This window comes from Lampetra fluviatilis, chromosome 26 (assembly GCF_964198595.1).
Source record: "Lampetra fluviatilis chromosome 26, kcLamFluv1.1, whole genome shotgun sequence".
NCBI lineage: Eukaryota > Metazoa > Chordata > Hyperoartia > Petromyzontiformes > Petromyzontidae > Lampetra > Lampetra fluviatilis.
The window spans coordinates 6961295-6970179 of NC_136300.1; positions in this window are offsets into that span (position 1 = coordinate 6961295).

Here is an 8885-nt window from a genome sequence, read left to right on the forward strand (position 1 = left end):
CTCCCTCGTTGTATCACTGCGGCGTAGACAGAGGCACGGGCGAAGGACAAACGCTGAAAAGTGTGCAGAGAGGTGCGCTAAGGTGCTGGTTGAGCTTGCAATTTCACCCAGAGACAAACAAACACAAAAAAGCCCGCATAGATCAGAGAACATAGGCGAGTTGGAGAAATATTGACTGCATGACAATTCGGTAGACAGCTTTATTTACATGCAATGATGAAGGGCAATTGCCTAAAACGTTGCCTGTTATTTATTGCATTTATTTCGACACTGTTATTGACGGAGGTGTTGATGTTTTTGTTGTTGTTGTTGCTGCTATTTGTGCATTTGCACTACTTGCCAACGCAGCGGTACCAAATAATGCGTTTAATTTCGGTAGGATTAAGTGTCGATCGTGATGATGATGGCATTGGTCGACAATGAATTAACGGAGTGGCAGCCAAATCAGTGATGGAACAGTCTGCTCAGCCCACGCGCAGAACAAGCCGCGTGGGAAGAGTCGCATCGCGGCACCACGATCGCGTGGGGAGTCCTAGCGTCATCCGGCAGTCGATAAGGTCACGGCTGATGACCAGAGGTGGGGCAAAGTCATTGTTATGCAAGTCCAAGTCGAGTCGCAAGTCATCAAATTCATGACTCGAGTCTGACTCGAGTCCAAGTCACATGACTCGAGTCCACACCTCTGCTGATGACCGTATAGAGAAGAGTTTGGCAACCAAAATAACAACGAGATATACATTTCTCATTCGGTATATAAACAACAACAACAACAACAAAAACTCAACACTTCAAGAGCCACCGATGCACGTGGCAAATCCGGGACGGTGGGTCCTTCATAATCAATAAAAAAAATATCGGTCACGATGCAGTCACTTTAAACAGCCGCGGGTTTTTGCCGACCTCCCGTATCGAGCGTGATCGCAAATCAGCGGTCAGGTTTAACGCACGAAACCAAACAGCCGTCATCGGGGAGCTTTGCAACGCTAAGCCCAAGGGCTCCAACTGCAACATCCCCCCCCCCCCTTGTTTGAGGACTCTGAAAAGTGAACTGAAACACCGCAGAGCGCGCCGCTGAAAGGGTGACTTCGCACTCCTTGGGGGGTTTCTCGTTCAGGAAGCTTTCGCACTCATGCGAGACATCCCCGGACGACACAGCCTTCGGTGTACAGCTAAAAGGGTAAAAAAATAAATACATGTTTCATCCGTGGGGGATGCGTCTTCCTCGAGGTATGAATCGACAACCCACGAGGTTCCGTTTGTGTCTCCGTAAAGCCTTCATATTTGGCATTTTACTGGGAGGAACCTCCTGGTTACACCAGCCCACAGAGGATTATTGTTTCCGTCCATCGTGCAGGGAGGGGCTGGGTGGGGAGGGGAGGGTGGGGAGGGGCTGGGTGGGGAGGGGCTGGGTTGGGAGGGTGGGGAGGGGCTAGGTGGGGAGGGTGGGGCTGAGTGGGGGGGTGGGAGGGGTGGGGCTGGGTGGGGAGGGGCTGGTCACCCCGTGGTGCCCTTATAAAGCTCAACGTTTAACCTACTCACGCCGGCTTGTGCCCGCCCTCACAGTCGGACATATTTGCGGAATACACCACGCCGCCGTTGACCCTGGCCATTGACCGAGCAACCCAACGTTCCTACCAGCTCCCTCCGCAGGAATGTGTTATGTGTAGCTCATGGGATGCTGTCGTCTCGCAATGGTTAGAACACCGGCCTTCGATCTCATGCTGCGCGGCAGTGGAAACAATGGTCAATTGTTTGTAAATAACCCCATCCTCACCCCACGCCTTCGCCTCTGTCCACCAATCAGGAAATATGCAACCACAGGAGGTCGGGCAGAAGCGCACGTGTGGTGGTGGGGTGTAAAGTTTGCACGTTCTTTCCACATCTACCAAGACGTCTGGGTCATCGTGGAAGGCAATTCCAGATCTCCCTCAAGCGGAGACCCTTCTCATTGGTGTCAGCCAATGAGGGGAGATGTTAACTACCTCGCCTGGTATACAAGGATGTGGCGGGTTTGATACCGACCCTGACGCCTGTTGTGTATTTGGAGTCTGCGTGTTCTCCACGTGGTCTCGTGGACTTGTCTCCGGGTCCTCCGGGTTTTTTTTCCTCCACATTTAGAAACATTCGCTGAGAGCATTTCGGTGCTATACATTTCCACATGATAAGCCACTTCGTTGAGCTGTCATTTGTGGTGAGGTCACTTCTGAAAAATAGCTCAGTGGGCCTTACCTAGAAAAAGAAAACGTTTAGTTCAGAGCGAGCAATTCCAGGGATACACTTGCATTTCTCCCCCTTGTTGATACAGATGTCGAACTCGGAGGTGACGATGTGTAGATGCGTTGAGCTCACGACCCCAGTCACAAAGGCTTGCTTCCCCCGAGTCATGTCCACCCGTATGGGGCCGTCCATAAATGACGTCACGCGATTTTGGACGATTTTTGACCCCCCCCCCCCTTCGTCACGCGGCGTCACAAAAAGTCAGACCCCCCTCAAATATGACGTCACAAAGCTCTGCCCCCCCCCCCCCCCAAAAAAAATAAAACATGCTTCAAATCGCTTTAAACTATTGTCATTGTAGTGCGTATTTAATGTGGTGCTGCACTGCACTCTGATGTTGTAGGAGAACACTTTTACAAAAAAGTATATTTAATTAAGTAGAACGTGTTGTCTATATTTATTTAAAGTTGCGCATTTTGATGTGACGTCACATTTCTCAAACCCCCCCCCATCGTCATAAATGTCTGACAACCCTCTCCCCCTAGGTGCCTGACGTCATTTATGGACGGCCCCTATCCACCAATACTGGTATCTGAACCTGGTTTGGAAGGCATACCCAAGATGGATCCAGCCTAACGTGGAGTACCTTGATTCAGTGAGTGCAATGTTGCTTCGGCGATGCTCACGACACAAAGGCAAAAATATCCATGATAGCCATACACAGGCTGTTGGAGCAAGTCGCTGTTAGCAAGCACCTTTGATCTTGGATGACAGTGCATGGGGAGGAGGGGGAGGTGGTTGTGGTCAGAACCACACTGCCCAGTGCTGATGTTTTCACACCGCACCGGGTACTCGTTTAAGGCAGAGTCGACCTAGGGGTGGATCAGCAACGCGTTCAGAGAGTCACCCCACTGATGTTAGCCTGGAATTGAATTTGAACCATATTGAACACTCTAATGCCACACGGAATATGAATTCCTGCAGTCACGAACGCTTGAAGTCAAAGATCCTCCGTATATCCATTAACAAACGGTTGGCAAAAGTGCTGCTTGCGTGCAAAGATGGAGGCGGACACGGCACACGAGGGGGTGTGTGGCCCACGCTATGCCCGACCACCTTTGTCTCCCCAGTGCTGATGTTTACACACCGCACACGCGCACTCACACACGCACGACTACAGTATATATGCAGTGTTCCCCTCTGCAAAGCTGTAATTTAGTGTATGCACATTCCTTCATTGTTAGATCAGCAGTTAAATCAATATTTCTAATCTTCTTGCAGAGGAAACGTTAGACTTGGCCCTTATAGACACAATAGACTAATTCAACTTTAATAAAATTGATGGGCTCTTGGGATGTTGGGAAATTTACATTTGTCAGATGAATCAAATTATCTTAGCACATTTAAAGATTTCACCGTGTTCTAAACCTGACTAATGTTTCCGATATGTAATGCCCAAGTGTATTTGACAGTAAAACACAGCTTGAGCTTCATATAAATCATACACTTATCTTCTTTCAGGACCCTTAGCACATCGGAAACCGATACATTTTCACAAAACTTGCCCATGCCCTATCTCACACACAGATAAAAGTTGGACATAGCAGCGCCAATATGTTTACGTTACAAAAGCCCACGCATAAGAAAGGTTCCCTAATAGTTTTTTTTGCAATCTTGCAAATATATAAACTTCTTCCCAGACAATGGCCATTACAGAGTCAATTGGAAGAGGAACGCGACTGCTCTGTGAGAAGTCAACGACTGCCCTTCGTGGAGACTGGCCCCTGACAAAGGATCGTGGAGTTTTTGCGACATGCTCAGGGCTGCCAATGCAATTGAGTGTTGCTAAAACACACGTTTGCACGGGGAGATGTTTCCGCGACCATCATAAATGCAAATGTGGAGACACAAAACGGAATTCCGTTTGTACCGGTATCCCTCGGTTTACGTTCAGGGAAGCTTTGCCCGTGAATCCCAAAACAAATGTAGGGATGTGTTTCGGACAATCATTTCAACTGTTCTCCTAACCTCAAAAATATTCACTGCCTATATCACTGTTCACAACACAAATATAATAAGAAAGAACATAAATATAGTTGCACATAATATTTCACGTAAAACAAAAAAAAACAATTTACCTTTCAAGGAAACTGACCAAAATATCTGCAAGTTTGAATGCCTGTCAATGTGATGTGGAGGCATTTGCAGTTGTGTTGTCGGGACACCGTTTCGGATGGATGATGCAGCCTCCCACGTGCTTGTTGTTTGATGATCACGTGGCACGTGCCGCGTGAACGTTTGTTAACGCCGAATTGCTATTTCGTTCATATGAAGATGTCCACAATTTGTGAAAGGCGTGAACGCGAAATTTCGTAAACCGGTACGTTCGTAAAACGAGGGATACCTGGTATGTGTCCATTGTGTCCCCACTACAACACATGATGTGATGCACGACATAGGTCGACAGAGAGGCCGCTTTGCCTCGATCAACCATTGAGCAAAACGTCACCGATTGTACGCAGTGTCTCTTTAAGGGAGTGCTATTGACGAAAGTGTTGCGTTTTTGAGTTTGTATCACAAAGGTATAGATCGACGCAATTGCATAGTTGGCCTCCGAGGGGAAAACAAAAGCGTATATCGGAATGCGTGGAGTTAACCAATTGGGAAAAACAATCCAACAATGCCCTTTGTTCTCATGAGCATGGCAATTTATTCCACAATAATGACCCGGTTTTCATTACAGCTGAGTTCCCTATTCGGGGACAAGGTTTGTGTTACCGAAAATTAAATTGTTGCTTCTTCAGATATACATATGTTGACACATTTTTAAGAAGGAATATTTCCCAAGAAGCAAGGTTATTTATATTTCAACAAACCATGTATTTTTTTCTTGAAGGAAAAGTAAGTTGCTAAATAACATAAATAACACGGGTTTGTATGTGTATGTATGTGTGCAGCAGTTTGAGAGCAGAGGTCTCACTCCGAATCAGTCGGGCGGCATTATCTTTCCATCAGCTGCAGTAAGCTATGTTGAACATACCTCGTCTGTCGCTCCACACGAAGCTTCGGGTCTTCCCGGCCACACTCATGCCCTCCCTTCTCTACAGTATGTTTGTGAAAGTGAACCTCTTCTAATGGAACATCTGCGCCGGTTAGAAACATCCAGCCTGGCCTGTCTACGATCCATCCTGGATTTAACCAGGCTGGATTGTGTGAGAAGCTCACAAATCCTTGAATGATCTGGACACATTTCCATCAGTGGGCTCCTCCCGGCAGGCGAGGCTGCGTTGGCCTGGTCATGTAGCCCACATCACGGGCCGAATTAAGGTTAAATTTCGATTTAAAGCTTTCGTGACTGCAAGGATTCATCTTCTTGGTTCTTTCGCTAAAGTCACGTAGAATGGGAATAATAAAATAATAAAACAGAGTCTGTCTTATCGACAGACCTGTTCTTCACCTGAGGACGGCTGCTTGCGTTGTGGCCGAAACGTCGTGATAATTATTTTATTTTCTTGGTTCTTTCGGTAAAGTCACGTAGACTTTACCGAAAGAACCAAGAAGATTAATCCCTGCAGTCACGAAAGCTTTAAATAGAAATATTATTATTTAATTATGTTTTATTTTTTATTATTTTATTATTTCCATTCTACGTGACACTACCGAAAGAACCAAGAAGATGCATCCCTGCAGTTACGAAAGCTTTAAATAGAAATTTAATTATTTTATTACGTTTTATTTTTATTATTTTATTATTTCCATTCTACGTGACACTACCGAAAGAACCAAGAAGATGAATCCCTGCAGTCACGAAAGCTTGAAATCGAAATTTAATTATTTTATTATGTTTTATTTTTATTATTTTATTATTTCCATTCTACGTGACACTACCGAAAGAACCAAGAAGATGAATGCCTAAAGTCACGAAAGCTTTAAATCGAAATTTAATTATTTTATTATGTTTTATTTTTATTATTTTATTATTTCCATTCTACGTGACACTACCGAAAGAACCAATAAGATGAATCCCTGCAGTCACGAAAGCTTTGAATCGAAATTTAATTATTTTATTATGTGTTATTTTTATTATTTTATTATTTCCATTCTACGCGACACTACCGAAAGAACCAAGAAGATGAATCCCTGCAGTCACGAAAGCTTTAAATCGAAATGTAATTATTTTATTATGTTTTATTTTTATTATTTTAATATTTCCATTCTACGTGACACTACCGAAAGAACCAAGAAGACGAATAAAGGTTCTTGGAGGCCCGAGGCACATCCGTTTCGTAGGCCTTCAGTGATAAGTCTCGACGGTTGGTGCAGCTTGCCCCATGCTACTACCGCCGCTGTCTGTCACTCCACTTGTTTCATGCAAACTTCGTCCGGTCGCTTGGACAGATGTCGTTACTGATACGTTCATTATTTAGTCTATGCACTAATTTGACGGGGGCACAAGGTGTTCCGCAGATATGCAGATTTTATTTGAAACTATTGAGAGAGAAAATTTGTTTTTACTATGATTATCATATTGTGTGACGCAGTTTTAAAAGATGCCATTCATTTTCATCGAGAACAAATTCAATGTTGTGACAGGACGACCGCATATCAAGCGCCAAATTGCTTGATCTTCGTTTAAACTTAAAGATTTGTTTGACTGTTATTTTCGGTGTAATATGCCCCACAACGAGTCAATGACTTTTACCACTGCAAAAAAAATTGCAACGAGCAGCCAACAAATTCAGTGGCAAAAAGAATGCAAATAAACATTTAACTAGTTTTTTCTACAATACAAATTTTTGTCAAAATTACTGCAGAGAAAAATAAGTTGCCATATTCCCCCGGTTTGCCTTGTATATTATCATTCCATTAGTCGCAGATACTAGGCATACGTGGCTGCTATTTCAGGCTAAATTATAAAACATTTAGCAGATTAGACTGGAGGTCTATATTTAATATAATTCTAGTATCATTGCATTTTTCCTTTTTTAGTATTCCTGTTTGGTCTAGCTGTTCAGAGATTGTCATTGGCTTCTTGCCTTGTGTATTTATTATTTAAAATAATTTCCTCATATGTAATTTCTTACACTGAAATCTAGCAATAGTTTGAGAATGTATATTTTGTTTATTTATGTATTTATTTTAGGTGATCCCACCCTCCCCAGTCTTCAAATATGTCAGATGGATATAAAATAAAGCATGAGTCAGGACACGAGAATAGAAAGAGACGAGAAAAAAGGATGAGGCATTGAAAGAGATCAAGGGATCTATTCTGAAGTTCATGAACAAGGATGTGAAGAGTGATAGTGCAAAACCTCACATTGAATCATCACCATGAATGATACAGTTGGATCAGAAAATAGTAAACCTTGTGAAAATGTTGTTCTTGAAGCAGAATCGCATTGGCACATAGAAGGTAGATCAAGTGAAGAAGAGGCTAATGCCCCTTTGGAAGCAGATGATGTTGTGGAAAAATCACAGAGACTCGAAAGCTAACATCAGATGCTGACTTTACCCGTAGGCCTGCCAGTGATCCTGCGTTCTGGGCAGAAGTCACTGCAGATTAAAATATCATATTTTGCTGATATTACGCCATCTCAGAATATTGATAATTATGATTTTTCCATGTCAGGTAGAATATTTTGCACCACTTTTGAGACACAGGATGTGACAGGTTTTAGGAATTGCAAACAATGGCCAGTGGTCTCACAACATCTGGCTATAAAAAGAGTCGTGCAGGAAAGAGGAAACAGTTTCATCTTCTTGGTTCTTTCGGTAAAGTCACGTAGAAGGGAAATAATAAAGTAATAAAAATTAAACATAATAAAATAATTCTCACGACGTTTCGGCCACAATGCAAGCAGCCGTCCTCAGGTGAAGAACAGGTCTGTCGGGAAGACAGCGTCTGAATGAAACACCCCAGGCTTGGAGCGTATATTTAAGCTGCTGGGTTGGAGGGGGAAGAGCGCCTTGACAAAATAATTTGCATATCAAGAGGAATTTAGCATATTTATGGAAAATGCAGATATGGGATTAGTCACTACTTGTGAAATGCGTAGGAGGTGGGCGGGGGGTTTCAAAGTCATATTATGCCCGTGCATTATGAAGGAAACAGTTTGTTGATCAAACTGGTACTGATTTCAGTACAGGCAATCCCAGTGACTGATTCCGTATCCAATGCCTCTATCGCATCATGGATGAACTTATTGTGGAGATGGAAAACGGCGAAATGCATATGCCAGACTGAATGATCGATTCAGTTTCCTTGCACATAGATCAATGTCCTCAGAAGACATTGTTGTGCGGGCCAATGCATTGTTTGCTGCATATCCAGCAGATTTTGAAAAAGTATTCACCGATTAATCCCTGTTGTTCCTGCATTTGTATGCGTAGAAAAAAACAATGGCAGGTATGATTCTAGATTTGAAGCTTTCGTGACTGCAAGGATTCATACTCTTCGGTTGTTTCGATAAAGTGACGTAGGTAAAAAATAATAATAAATGAAAATAACTCAATTAAATCACGACGTTTCGGAGACAACACAAGTCTCCGTCTTCAGGTGGGACCGTCACACTTGATACAGTAAATTTAGCTGTGACGGTCCCACCTGAAGGAGACTTGTGTTGCCTCCGAAACGTCGTGATTTAATTGAGTTATTTTCATTGATTATT